General features: G+C 39.9%; 1 protein-coding gene across 1 annotated transcript in view; it reads left to right on the top strand.

Moving 5' to 3' along the window:
- The window catches only part of ANKEF1 (ankyrin repeat and EF-hand domain containing 1), a 465,781-nt gene that overhangs the window by 335,156 nt on the left and 115,271 nt on the right, over positions 1-15,354 (top strand). The gene's annotated exons all lie outside the window — the stretch shown is intronic.

Here is a 15,354-nt window from a genome sequence, read left to right as displayed (position 1 = left end):
CCTGGTCTTTTCCATTCTCACTTGGGCCTTATTTAGACAATACTCAGGGACAACTGTGGCTGAGATAGAAAACAAGTAATCTCCAGTGTTATTTTTGAAATTTAACAAAGGCTGCTGGTGAAGGATGGGGGCATCCACACAGTTCACCACGTAATTGCTATAAATGAGAAGACAGGTGCACATCTCATTTCAGCATTCCAGGTAAAAATGTGGTTGATAATTCCACTAAGCCTCATGTTCCTATTGTCATCAGCCCAGAGAAAAGCCTTTCCTGCCATGTCATAGTCTCATTTCAATGCTAGCCATGCTTGTTCCTCCAGCCTATCCTCCTGCCTTAGACCTGCCCCTATCCTGCAAATGACACTACCATGCATCATGTCACCCAAACCAGAACGCTGAGAGTCATCCCATGGCTGTGCTTCTCTAATCTTAATATTGTGAAAACGCAGCTTCTGATTCAGGAGGTCTGGACTGGGCCCAAGGGTTTATATCTCTACCAAGCTACCAGATCTGTGAATGCTAATCCAGGGGCCACAGTTCAAGTAGCAGGGCCTAGGTATCTGCATTCCTTAATCCATTTCATCTATGAGGTATTAAGTTCTGTAGTTTCTATCTATACCACTGATGGGGGCCAGGATGGAGTCTCTTGGATTAAAATTGTACCTACCAAACCAATTTTCCTGCCTCTTGTCTAGCTTCTCCAAAGGCCCCATTTTTACCAGAGACTGATTCTTCCCTCTTCCTTCCTTTTTCCCTCCTCTTCCCTCCCGCTTTCATTTTTTACTTTACTATGGGTTTCATAAAGCACAGTGGTTAGCCCCATAAAACTGGTTTTGACTGAAAAGGAAGAAGTCAGAAGGGGAGAAGCTAAGTGGATGAAGGATGGTGATTGGTTGCAGAACCACACTGCAAATTCAAATGGGGCTCAAACAAAATAGAGGGTAGGCACTAATGAAAGGATCTCAATGCCACTGAGACATTCCTAGAGAAGAGTGGAAGATGGAGGTAATTGTTGTTACCGCCTAGCGAGGAAAACCATGTTTCCAACTCTTCTATTAGCTAACTGCTTGGTCTTGAGAAAGTCACTTCTTCTCAAGTTGTATTCCCCTCTGTCCATCATTGAGAATGCTCTGGTTAAAGTTTCCACTTTCATCTAGGAATGAATTCTGCATTTTTCTGAGAATGGTGCCAAGGAAAGATTTCTTGGGATGTGTTTCTAATCTTGGCTCTGCCTCCAACAGCTGTGTGCACACAAGCAAATCACGTGGCCCTGAAGGGCCTCTTCCTTCGCACCTGTGAAATGAGAAGGTTAGACTAAAAGATCCAGGATCCCTTCCAGTTCAAAGACGCTGTGGCTGTAGCTCTTCTTTTCATAGAGGAGCTGTTTATTTTTCTCTTTAAAATATTTCAAATATCAACAATCGATGATCATCAGGAGATAGAGGGAGAGGCAGGGAGTGGACAATAATGGTGAACCCAATACTGCTTTTTATGTTTCAGAATAAAAGGGGGAAAAGCCCATCAAGCAAAGCAGAGTAAGATCGATTGATCTATTATCTATCTATCTATCTATCATAACAATTTAGTAGAAGGCCATGATAATATCATCTAAAAGCTAAAAACAAAAAAAACAAAAAATCAAAATCAAAAACAAAACACAAATATACTAAGTGTCAGAACTTCTCTGTTACTTAATTCAATGCTTAGGGACAGTCTGTGAGGAATGTTTAAATAAATATTGAAGAAAAAGACATTTGCTAATAAATTTTGGTAAATGTGTGTAATGGTGTTATTAATGGTAAACTTGGGAATATTTTCCCACCCTGTACTCATCACCTTTTTATTTAATTTGACCTCAGGTACTCAGGATGGGATTTAGCATAATCATAATTCTTGATATGCTATCACTAGTCCATACACAGCCCTCTTTAATTCACTCATCTATTCACTATTCACTTACTTTCAGATGATATAATGGACAGTCTTGGCTCCTTCACTCAAGTCAAAAACGAGAATTAACAAACATTTGCATCCACCCATGTGCTTCTTCCCCTGCCATCCTCCTCCCTGAAAGGAACCCCCATCCTGAATTCTGTGTTGATAATTTACATAAATTTCAAACATTTATATAGATTTATAAAAAATGTTTACATGTTTAAACCACATATTGATTAGTTTAATTGTTCTTAGACTGAGTATCATGTTCTATGTGGTCTTCTGAGACTTGGGTCCCTAAGATTCATCCATGGGATTGCTGTATAATATTTTGGGGGGTTGATCTATTTATGCCTTCGCTGTCTTTGGGCATTTGGAGTGTTTTCTCCTCATATTTTTGTATTAATAAACATTGTTATTGTAAATCTTTGTGTACAAGATGTGTCTGTTAAAATTGTTCTCTACTAAAAAGTTACTATTTTCTACTCTTTTAATTAATGACTGCCTTGGAAGAGATACATTGAGACTATGTAAAAATCCTATTTCTCCTCAAATATTCACCCATTAATTTTAGCATCTGTTGGTGGGTTATGCCTGCAGCAATTATTACCAATGATGTTTGCCTAATGGTAACTTTGTATTTCCCTCATTTCTTCTGCATTTATTAATTATAATATTATTAAATTATGTTAATATATTTAATTATATCACATATAAATGTTATATATTAATAGTACATTTATACTATATATTAATATTTGATAATATCATAGTATTAATTATAATTATATTATAAGACAAAGTTATCTGTGCTCCTGCACTTATCTATATATTTAAATATTTATTTAGCATGGACTCATGGATTTTTTTTATGAGTTATGCAATATTATCATAGATACTTTTGGCTTTGGCCTTGGGTTGCTCATCCAGGTGGCTCCTATGCCCTTTTAAGATGACTCATCCTTTATCAAGTACTTCCTTATTTTCTTACACTACAAGATATTCTAAGGACTTGGGCTTGCTTCCCAGGAGTCTTATATTTTCCCTGTGTTGGCCTTGGTATCAACCACTTTTATAAGGAACCCTGATTCCTTTCATTGAAGGATCGTGTTTAGAAACCAAGATCGGGGCACTAGGTGTGCTCATTGCTAGTTGGTTGTCATTGCTTTTAGCTCCTTTCAGTGGACAGAACTGCATATATATTCTCTTATCTTTGAATGAAGTGTTTGCTTCATGTCCACATCTAACCCAGTCTCTAAGTCTCAGTGTAATTTTCCTTCATCCCATGAAATCAACCTTGACACCAATGCTAGAAGAAATTTTTTACTTTTCTGAAATTGCATAGATCTTAATCTGTATCACATTTTGCTTTTCCCCATGGAATATGTCAATTCCTATACTTACATTATAGTTGATGCTAGACCATAAGTGCTCTCAAAGAAAGACCCAATTTTAATTTTTTTGTATAGGACATTTTATAGGGTTTTTTTTGCATGTATAATAAACAGTAGAGCCACATTTTCTGGGGAGTCACACATTTTGAAACAGATAATTATTTTATTTATAAAAGTGAATTAATTTCAAAAAGCATTTTAGATTTTCTCAACAAAATAAGGCTCTTTAAGAGGAAACAAAATTACTAAAGCATATAGAACAATGTTTACAACCTTACAGTTATAAAATAGCTGTGAAGTATTTCTCTTGTCCCTTATAAAACTACTTTCTCACAGAAAGGATTTAATGATTTTTTAATAATCTCAATATATTAATTCATTCTAATAAAGCAGCAAGCTTCTTATTATGTCTTAGGAAGTAAAAATGCAACTAGAAATGCACTAAAAAAATAGGATAGAACTGGTTAAATATTGTAACAGATATATTTTATAAATAAGACTGTAATATTTGTTTTGTGATTTTAGTTATGAGAAATGATCAACATTGGCACTTTCCCTCTATTGAGACTTCTTTTCCTCCATTTTTATATTTTTAGGATACTGACTTAGACTCTTTAAAGGATGTTTGATAAGCCCTTTGATTTCTTTTCTCTTTTTGCACATACTATTTAGGAAGCCTGACTGGCCATATTACCATATGTTATCTTATCAAAATTCTTTTGAGGAGTGTGTGTGTGTGTGTGTGTGCGTGTGTGCGCAGAAAAAAATCTTTTATTGTAAGTTCTATTTTTCCTTTTCTCTATCACTGAATTGGCACACTATGTCATGTATATCATATTTCACCCCAGGCCAACAAGACATTCATTCAGCATCCAGTCAAACATCTTTATTACTTTGTGATTCTGATCTTATTTCCTGGCACTAGACCATATGTTATTGTTGATGACAAGGTTAATAAACATCACAGCTCTAAGAATTGCCAGAAAATGATCGGTTTGTCTTCTCCACTTGCCTTTTCTTCTCAGAAATAGGGTCATTTGACCCCACTGTCAGTCCTTTAGAACCAATTTTGACCTCAGAAAGAGAGATTTAAAGTGTTCACAAGTCTCTGGTGCCTAGAATCAAATCCTTCCTGCTCTAACTCTAGATGGTACAGGGTCTCTGCAATTTTTTCTTGGGGCCAGATTTCCAATTTCCACCCCAGTTGCTACTGTTGAATCTCCTGTTGTTCCTTATCATTGCAGACAGTCTGATTTCCAAATTTCTCTAGGACCTGAGAATCTGCCTTCCTCTTATATGTTAACCTCCCAGAGTCTGAGGATTGCTCCCCACTAATCTCATCAGCAACTCAGACACCTGGCTGAATTTCTCAGAAATGCTAGAGACATTGTATAAAACGTGAACTGTGTTCCAACTCTAGGCAATGTATTTTCACTTCTACTCAATTCAACTCAAAAAAGATTCATTAAGCAACTTCAGAGCCTAGTCCCATACTAGAGTCTGGGGATATGAAGATAAATGAAACATACTAATGTTCTCAAAAAGTTCCTAGGATTGTTGAGAAGACTGCAATGCAAATATACTACACAACTGTGTATTAAGTATTAGACATATGGGCTCCATACTGGGTGTGGAGCCTGCTTAAGATTCTCTCCCCACCTTGCCCCTCACACTTGCGCTCTCTCTCTCTCTCAAAAAAAAAAAAAAAAATAGACATATAGACATAGAGAGAGAAGCAGCTTTGAGGAAGCAATAGCCAACCATCTGGGAGGAAAATATGGAAATGACATAGTTTTCATGTGCAGTGGCTACATAACCATCACGCCTAGGTTTTAGCCTTTGGCAATTAGAAGATATGGTAGCTCACATTGTTGGCCCTAATATACAAAAATATATATACTTCTTCACATGACTTTATGGGGGCAGTCACCTGTCACATCTGTTAATGCTGAGAAAATACTAGTCATAATGCAAGCAGCGGTGTGGAATGGATTTGCATAAGGGAGTTTGTGCTTTTGTGATGTTACTGTTGTCGTAAGGAGATGCTCAGGTCAGTCTTTGGGTATCAGGAGGAGATTGAGAGACAGATGGAATGAAGGTGCTCCAACTAAGCTACCTCAGTCAAGCTAGCCTAGAGCAGCATGCCCCACTGACACACAGAGGTGTGAGAAAGCCCAGCTGAGATCAGCTCATCGTTGGCCTCATGATATATACAAACAAATTGTTGTGTTCAGCCCCTTAGTTTTTGGTGGTTTATCATGCAGCAATAGCTAGTCATACAGGAATCACTGAAGCTATTGAACAGTTTATCAGGTGTATATTTTAGAAAGACCAGTTCAAAAAACATATTGACAATAAATTTGAAGGGGAAGAGATTAGAGGTGGACAGAGAAGCAAGAGATTACAATATTTAGCTAAGAAATTATGAAGGATTGAATGACAGTGACAGTGAAAAAAAGAAAAATGGATTCAAGAGTGATATAGGATGTGGGCCATAGTTATTTATTGGATGTGGATGAAGAAGGAGATGATGCAGTTGAGGACAGCTTGCTGATTTGTAGGTTAGATTACTGACAAATCTGACTGTGATAAATGGAAAATACAGGAGTTCAAGCAGCTTTGTTAATGGACAGGAAACAACAGCAGGCCAGTAACCCATTCCCTTCTTAGCAGAGATACCTGGAAGTAATGAATTCAGTCAAATCTTCATGTAAATGTGGTAAGGACTTGGAGACAAGACCTCCTGGTAAACATACAAATGTTTGTTGGTAGAACAATACCAGGGAGATCTTACCTATGATTTTCCCCCCATGGGATATACCTGGTCTCTCTCGGTTACTTATTGTTCACAAAACTGAAATTTGTGGATTTATAGGTCATGAATGACTGAAGAATGGAACGTTGTACCATAGACCATAATTAGCAGAATATAAAATGAGCTTTTCTAAAATGAAAATGTGTCTCTTTGTGTGAGTAATATCTCCATATATATTGCTCTGTTAAATATGAAACAAAAATTCAGTGAAATGAAGGACAAACATAGTCTTTTGTGGATCTGTATCTCAATATTTCAGATTCCTCCAAGAACTGAATGTTTCACCAGTGACACCTGCTTCCTTTGAATGATTCGTAAGTTTTGGATTAGGTAGGATCTATCACTGTGAGTCTCCTTTGACAGTTCAACACTTTGTGTTCTCAAATGTGGGTATAAGTGCTAGGGCAGGGACAGGGTATGGTAACTTGGATTGAGGACAATGTTAATAAAGGAAGCAGAAGCCACCAACAAGGATCTGGCACTTTTCTTCATAATCAATGAATATCCTCCAAAGACAGGCTCCTCCCAAGGAGTGTAATGAATAGGGCTAGGGGCCGACTCATGTAAGATAAAAGACTTTCTTTGATTACAACATGAGGACAGTGTGGATGGAGTGAGTGCCGAAAGTTGCCAGAAAGAGATAGTATACTTCTCCCAAACAGTAGGGCGTATTAAGCAAACAAACAACAGTTGTCTTAATGAAGTTTTCTCTGAGTTGGCATACAGTTTTAATGTCCAGATAGGTTTGATGTCAAACTCTTGGTTATTCTGGAATCACGTGAAATGTGTGTGTTCATCATTTTGCTCATTCAATGGGTTTGTGCTTTATTTCTCTCCAAATATTAACCTCTTAAGAGCAGGAGTGTGTTGTACAACAGTAACTCTTAAACTGAGATTCTGACTCACCAACCTGGGGTGGAGCCTCAGAACCTGCATGTCTAACAGCCCATAGGGTGTTGCTGATGCTGCTGGTCCATGGACCACTTGATAGGTCTAGATAGATCATTCAGCAGAGCAAGGGTATCTCACAGTTGTTTATTATGGCTTCTTAATTACGGAAATTATTCCAATGCTTGTCTTCCATAAAGAAATTCTCCATTTAGGTGAAGCTCCTTTATTGTCTTTTTTCTTTTTCTGGAGAGCAGAAAAGACCCTGGTATCAAAACAGCACTTTCCGGGGCGCCTGGGTGGCTCAGTCGGTTAAACGTCCAACTTCGGCTGAGGTCATGATCTCACAGTTTGTGATTTTGAGCCCCGCATCAGGCTCTGTGCTGACAGCTTGGAGCCTGGAGTCTGCTTCAGATTCTGTGTCTCCCTCTCTCTCTCTCTCTGCCCCTCCCCACACACATGCTTTCTCTCTCTCTCTCAGAAATAAGCATTAAAACAAAACAAAACACTTCCTCCCTATCCACTACAAAGTGGCTGCTAGCTGCCTTGAAATGAGAATATGACTCCCATCAATAGCAATATATTGGTGAATTGTCCTCAGCAAACTAAATTACAAGCACAGGAAGACTTTTGCAGAAAAGTGGGTTTTTAAAAATTTTTTTAACATTTATTCATTTTTGAGAGACAGAGAGAGACACAGCGCAAGCGGTAGTGAGGCAAAGAGAGAGGGAGACACAGAATCTAAGGCAGGCTCCAGGCTCTAAGCTGTCAGCACAGAGCCCAATGCGGGGCTTGAAATCACAAACTGCAAGATCATGATTGAGTGGAAGTCAGATGGTTAACCAACTGAGCCACCCAGGTGCCCTTGTAGAAAAGTGCTTTTGAAGAAACCTCAGGGCACCTAATTTCTTTCTTTTCCACCCCACCTACTTCACAGGGCACAGTTAAAATTCTCTCCTACTCCCCAGCCCCTGCTTGTACCTGCTACACTCATCAGTCCTATTGATTTAGAGTATTACCCTCTACCAAATTTCACGATCATTTACACATTTCCCATGCTTGACTTGTCTCCCCTAGAAAATGTTAAGCTTTTGGAGATCAAAGATAGTAACAATAACAACTACGTCAGTTAACAATCAAATATTAACTATGTGTCAGGCATTTCATATTTTCTTCCTACTCTCTATGACTAACCGCATGATGTGTACATTATATGTTCTGCTTGGTTTGGTCACAAGAGTGAACACCTTATTACGAAAAATAAACCAGTATGTTTTTTTGTACTAAAATAACCCTTCAAAGAAGTTACTTGAAGATCCAGCAGATAGAAGGCATCACCTAAACAGTTAGAAAATGTCATAAAGATATTTCTTAAATATTGGAACTGTTTGTCAAGATCCTTACTTTATTTATTGGTATTTTTGCACCCCACATTTTTTCCTATTTACAATTCATATGTCTGAAGTTGCCATTATCCTGTGAGTATGCGTTTGGCAAATATTTAGTAAGCACATGTAATATACCAGGAATCAGTTAGTTGCTAGGGACAGAAGGTGAGCAAAATAGACAATACCCCTGATATTATGGTGTTTGCAAGCTTGTGGGGTAAAGGAGGGTATGGGGAGAGGACAAACAATAAACAAGCAAATAATAAGTCAGATAAGTAAGGAGGATAGTGTTACCTAGATTGGGGTAGAAACCTGAAATGGGCAAGAGAACAAATCAATGAACATTTGTTTTCCATATATGACTGTCCAACATAACGTTTTTAGTTTGAGATGAACCTATATCCTGTGACAGAATATTGATACATTTCAAAAAAGGTTCTATGTTATTCCTGACAACTTGAAAAACCTTCTGTGGACATGCCTGAGCATTTGCTGTCCAACAACCCCAACTGGACAATAGCTGGCTTCCTTTTTCTTTTCCTTCTGCTGTGAATGTGATGACATACTATCGGGGGCCCAACTACTTCCTTCCTCAAATGGGATTATACCTTATTAAACCAACTTGGAGAAGAGAATTGAATAAGTAAAGAATCAGCAGGCATGGGGGTGTAGGTGTCTATCCCAGATATGCAAGTATATAAGAAACAGAAGCTGGAACAGACAAAGTAATCCTAGTATTTATTTGGTCAAAATATTGATATTCCTAAGTTTTCAACCCTGATTTATGTCATCCTCTTTAAATGCAAGATGTAACATTGCTTTCAGTGTTATGTGGTCTGAAGAGTAAGTGGACATGGAAATAGAAGTAGGAGGAGACTTGAAAGCACTAGAAGGGAAGATAATGAGGCCGCTGCTAACGTGTTTGCACAAGGGCAGGAAGACTGTCCTTACTGTTGAAAGATATGATCTTGTAGCCTTTTCCATCTCAACTTCATTTTTCTCATCTACTGACTAATTGAGGATCCAGATGATCTGTAGGCCAATCTACAGATCAACAGTCCTTGGCTTTGTTCCAGCAGTGAAATAAGGAGTCCACATTCCTTGGCTTTGTTCTAGCAGTGAAACCCATATGCCTAGCACAAACCAACAGAAACCACCTTTCCTGTCATCATTCACAGGAAGCTCCTCAAAAGCCTGTGGTGACTGACAATGTTTATCATTGGAATGAAAGTTAGTAACGTCTCACCTCCAGTGTGGAAATATCCACACTTCTAGGATAGCATACTGTTGTCTCTAAAGAGAACTACAAATTGAATTCTGAGTTTAATTGTAATATACAAATCATTAAGTGCCATGACTATATCATTGTACCCTGATCTAGTTTTGCAAAATCCGATTGCGCCCTTACAGGTTGATATTTTGATATTCTCTGTTGAGGAGACAAGTAGTAATAAAGGTTTTGTTAGTCTTTGTATGTTATGATAGTCACAATTCCCTAAAATTCTGAGCCTGAGACACGGATTCAGGAGTAATTCACTGAGGAAGAATTCTCGGGAGAAAATGATTAGAACAGGGGGAAAATGTAAGGCAAGGGCATGGTCTCAGCTGGAATCTAGTCTCTGATCCCACTGGGAGTTCAGGAGAATGAGTTGTATCACTATCACTTGGTCTTTTGTACCTCTGTGTCTATCAGTTGTTGGCTGTAGGATGTCCTTTTCTTCCAGGAAGAAAGATTTATAACCTATTGTAGAAGGCAACTCTCATTGACTAAGGGCAGTTCTATGCAGTCATGAACCATAAACAACCAATAGTTATTAGAGAAGCTGAAATATGGGTTGCACTGGCCCATGAGTACACCAGCCTCGTAGTGGTGATCTAAAAGCATCCACCACATTCCCCTTTCTTTTTCATCTGGGAAAACTTCCTTCTTGCCTTCTGTTGTATTCTCTCACCATTCCCTTTTCATTTTCCTTTAGTGTTCAAGCTCTCCTTTGTTCCACTCTCAAAAGTTATGAATGATTGCATTATTCCTTGAAAAATTAACCCAACCTGTGAATGACTAATGGCTTCTCAGGAGAGAATAGATCTCTGAATTTTGGGATCAAAGCACAATAATTTAAAGATAGTGTACTGGGACCCTTTTGATGTTGTACACCTGACAACCAGGATTTTCATACAACACGCAGACACACACACACACACACACACACACACACACACTGTCCTAGGTGTTTTGATTTTTTTTCAGTCTTCTAAATGCACCTTATATTTATTTATTTATTTTTAATTTACATGCAACTTAGCATATACTGCAATAATAATTTCAGGAATAGAATCCAGTGATTCATCCCCTACATATAACACCAGTGTTTATCCTCCTTAATGTTCCTTGCCCGTTTAGCCCTTCCCCTCACCCACAACTCCTTCAGCAACCCTCAGTTTGTCCTCTATATTTATGAGTCTCTTATGTTTTGTCCCTCTCCCTGTTTTTATATTATTTTTGCTTCCCTTCCTTTCTGTTCATCTGTTTTGTATCTTAAATTCCATATATGAGTGAAGTCATGTAATATTTGTCATGCTGTTACTAATTTACCTTAGCATAATACACTCTAGTTCCATCCATATTGTTGCAAATGGCAAGAGTTCCTTCTTTTTTGACTGCTGAGAAATATTCCATTGTGTATATAAGCCACTTCTTTGTCCATTCATCGTCAATGGACATTTGGGTTCTTTCCATACTTTGGCTATTGTCAATAATGTTGCTATAAGCATTAGGGTGCATGTTCCCCTTCAAAAAAGCACACCTGTATCCTTTGGATAAATACCTAGTATTGCAATTGCTGGGTCATAGAGTTCTATTTTTAATATTTTGAGGCACTTCCATACTGTTTTCCAGAGAGGCTTCACCAGTTTGCATTCCCACCAGCAGTGCAAAAGGGTTCCCCTTTCTCTCCATCCTTGCCAATATCTGTCATTGCCTGAGTTGTTAATTTTAGCCATTCTAACTGGTATGAGGTGGTATCTCATTGTGGTTTTAATTTGTATTTCCCTGATGATGCATGATGTTGAGCATTTTTTCGTGTGTCTGTTAGCCATCTGGATGTCTTCTTTGGAAAAGTGTCTATTCATGTCTTTTGCCCATTTCTTCACTGGGTTATTTGTTTTTCGGGTGTTGAGTTTGACAAGTTATTTGTAGATTTTGGATACTAACCCTTTATCTGATATTTAGTTTGCAAATATCTTCTCCCATTCCATTGGTTGCTTTTTAGTTTTGCTGATTGTTTCCTTCACCGTGTGGAAGCTTTTTATCTTGATGAGGTCCCAATAGTTCATTTTTGATTTTGTTTCCCTTGCCTCCAGAGACATGTTGAGTAAGAAGTTACTGCAGCTAAAGTCAAAGAGCTTTGTGCCTGCTTTCTCCTCTAGGATTTTGATGGCTTTCTGTCTTACATTTAGGTCTTTCATCCATTTTGAGTTTATTTTTGTCTATGGTGTAAGAAAGTGGTCCAGGTTCATTCTTCTGCATGTTGCTGTCCAGTTTTCCCAACATCATTTGCTGAAGATATTGTCTGTATTCCATTGGATGTTATTTCCTGCTTTGTCAAAGATTAGTTGTCGATTAAAATTTTCTCTTTCTGTATCCAAGAAAAAGAAAAGGAGAAAAAGAAAAAAAAATAGATGAACTAGCAAGCAGAATGAAACCTGAATGAAGTTACACCCAGTATCCCCTAAATTCAAACTATGAAGCACCCTATAGTTTGTACACTAAGCAGGCGAAGAGACTTGTGGTGGTCCTCTAGGGCATGTGCTAGGAGGGCACAGTTGGGTGGGACTTGGTGTAATGGCTCTGTCCTCCACTAGGTGGTGCCGCTTAGCTTACTGGGGTGATTGGTGTGGCACACGCATGTTATATGCACATGCACGCGGGAGAGGTGAAAATGGCACATGCAGCTTCCTAGTTTCTGGCACAGGAACTCTGCACTCTCACTGACCCACAATCAAGCAGCCCTCCTTTGTTTCTGGCTTCTGTCCACTCCCTGCTTCTATGCTGTCCCCTTTTACACTGTCCGTGTCCAAACCGTCAACCTGCCAGGTGGCACTTCCCTCCCAAATTTCATCTCAGATGGGGCTGTGTTTCCAAACCCCTCACTTCTGAGAACCTTGCAGCTGGGACTCACTCCAGCCCTCTCTCCCTCTCTGGGGGAGAGTCTCACTGAGCAATGGCCAGGTGCTGGCTTGCCCCAAAGAATATTCATGTGATCACGCTGCAGCAGAGCTTCAGAGATTGTGGCTGGGTGCTGACTTGCTCCAGAAAATGTCTGTGGGATTGCACAGTGGCCAAGGTTCAGAGATTATGGCAAATCACAACACACAGCTGGTGCCAGGTTTCACTGCACTCTGGTGTCTTTGGTCCAATACCAGCCAACACGGCTGTTCTCCAGAGTCCAGAGTCCATCGGGATCTTTGCCTGTGGAGAGACTGTATGGCCTCTACCCAATGCCCTCCAAGCAGGGGAAGCACTTTTCCCTGTGTGGCCCATGGACCCCCCCGCGCCCCCCCCCCCCACCGGACCCCAGACATTGCTGCCTGCTCCTGAGGATTCACCCTTCCTCCCCACCAGAGCACCACCAGGTATTGAGCTATGGAATTCCAACTCTGCACTCCCCTGCTTATAGAACCCTAATGGTATTGAAACCCTCTCCTCTCTCCCTGTCAATGGTTTTGGGGAACAGTTTTCTTCAGTCTCTTGCGAGTGTTCCCACTCTTTCTCTTTCTCTCTAGCTACTTTTGGGGGCAGTGCTTTTCCTGTACTTTCCCAAAGTGCCAGCCTGTCCCTCCCTTTCTCTGTCCTCTCTCTGCAAAAACAGCTCCCTACCCTCCATGGCTTCTCTCTTCCCCAGTTCACCTCTCCGCACCATGTACTGCCAAGTTCTGTGGCTCAAGTTATACAGATTGTTGTGTTAATCCTCAGATCAATTTCCTAGGTATACAAAATGGTTTGGTGCTGATGTAGCTGCATTTCAGGGATGAGAGAAGCAGAGAACTTCCATGCTGCTCCGCCATCTTGGCTCCCTCCTCTCTTTTATTGTTTTTTTTTCCAAGAAATCTAGAATTTACTTTATTTTTAAAGTTTATATTGAGAGAGTGAGAAAGCATGAGTGAGGGAGGGGCAGAGAGAGAGGAGAAGGTGAGATTCCCAAGCAGGTTCTGCGCCATCAGTGAGGATTCTGACATGAGGCTCAAGCCCATGAACCATGAGATCATGACCTGGGCTGAAGTCAGAAACTTAACCGACTAAGCCAGCCAGGTGCCCCAAAACTTATTTTGAAATGTTGATGACTGGGGCCCCTGGGTGACTCAGTCGGTTAAGTGTCCAACTCTTGATTTTGGTTCAGGTCATGAATTCATGGTTTGTGAGTTCAAGCCCTTTATGGGGTTCTGTGTTGACAAGGCAGAGCCTGGTTGGGATTCTCTCTCTCCCTCTCTCTCTCTCTGCCCCTCCCCTGCTCACACTCTCCCCCCAGCCCCTCTCTCTCAAAATAAATAAATAAACATCTTTTTAAGGGTTGATGACTAACTGAAAGAAAACTAAACAACTAACATTGTCAGAACCAAGCAATACGTTTATTAACTGAATTTCACCTGGATGCTTTTGATTTGTATCTTCTGCCACGGAGTATTTCCTGATTGATGATTACTATTTCTTCCTATTTGAGTCAACAACAACAACAGGAAGTACTAGAGGGTGATCCTTTCTGTCATCTATTGTTATTCAAAGGTAGCTCAACCAAGAGCATCTTGTGTTTTTTTCCCTATACAATTCTGCTTTGAGTCATTTCCCATCCCAATGACAGTTTCTTATTCTACCTTCTTTATTCCTGTCTCTATTTACTGTTATTGTTCTCAGGGCTTCAATTCCTTAACCCTCTTGTTTTTTCACTCAGCACCTGGAGTTCCCAACCACTCTTCTGGAAACCTTGAGGAGGTCCATGGCTAGGCTATGAAGGGTGTCAATGAACACCTGGAAATTCCTTAGCAAATTGTGTGTACCTGTTGTGCATTTTTATATAGAAGATTTTGTAATTTTTATCAGCTTCTAAAAGCAGTACTCACTTGTCCTGGGCTATTTCATTCACTCTTGAAGCCTTATCCATACTTGCAGATACACTAGTATCTTACAACTAGGCCATAACATGTTCCCTTCCCCTCCTTTTAAAAATATTTTAGTGGGGATGCTTGGGTGGCTTAGTTGGTCAGTCATCCAACTCTTGATCTCAGCTGAGGTCATGATCTCACAGTTCATGAAACTGAGCTCCGTGTCAGGCTCTGAGCTGACAGTGTGGAGCCTGCTTGGGATTCCCTCTCTCTCCCTCTCTCTGCCCCTCCCCACTCACATGCATGCTCTCTCTGTCAAAATAAATGAATAAACTTAAAAAATATATATTTTAATGGATCCCTGCTGCCCTCCAAATCAAATGCAGATTTTTTTGACTAGCACACAGGGTCTGTTCTCATCACTTCCAGCCTTGCACCCTATGTCCCATCAACTGTAACTCCTCACAATCTCACATTTCCTCATGCTTTGTTGTTTGTGCACATGTCACCAACACTTCTCCCCACTTCTCACCCATCTGCACATGGACAGTTCATGTTTATCCTTGGGTTGAATTCTCCCAGATGCAGACCCTAAGACAAGGACGTGAGTGTGTTTTATTTGGGAGTTGATGCCAGGAACCACCAATGGGGGACAGAGAATGGGAAGCATCCAGTAAAAGATATGTCATGAAGGCAGTTACCACTGTGGGCAATTAGAGACACTCCAGCCCACTAAGGAACTGAGAGTGTAGAAAAACTTCTGTTATCTCACCAGTAAAGTCAGGAAGCTGGTGTGTTTATCCACCAACTCCTGGAAATCTCTGGTTGAAAGCCACTC

This window comes from Panthera onca, chromosome A3, assembly GCF_046562875.1.
Source record: "Panthera onca isolate mPanOnc1 chromosome A3, mPanOnc1 haplotype 2, whole genome shotgun sequence".
NCBI classification, from domain to species: domain Eukaryota; kingdom Metazoa; phylum Chordata; class Mammalia; order Carnivora; family Felidae; genus Panthera; species Panthera onca.
The sequence above is the reverse complement of the archived record's forward strand: the minus strand, read 5'-3'. Positions and strand labels throughout refer to the sequence as shown.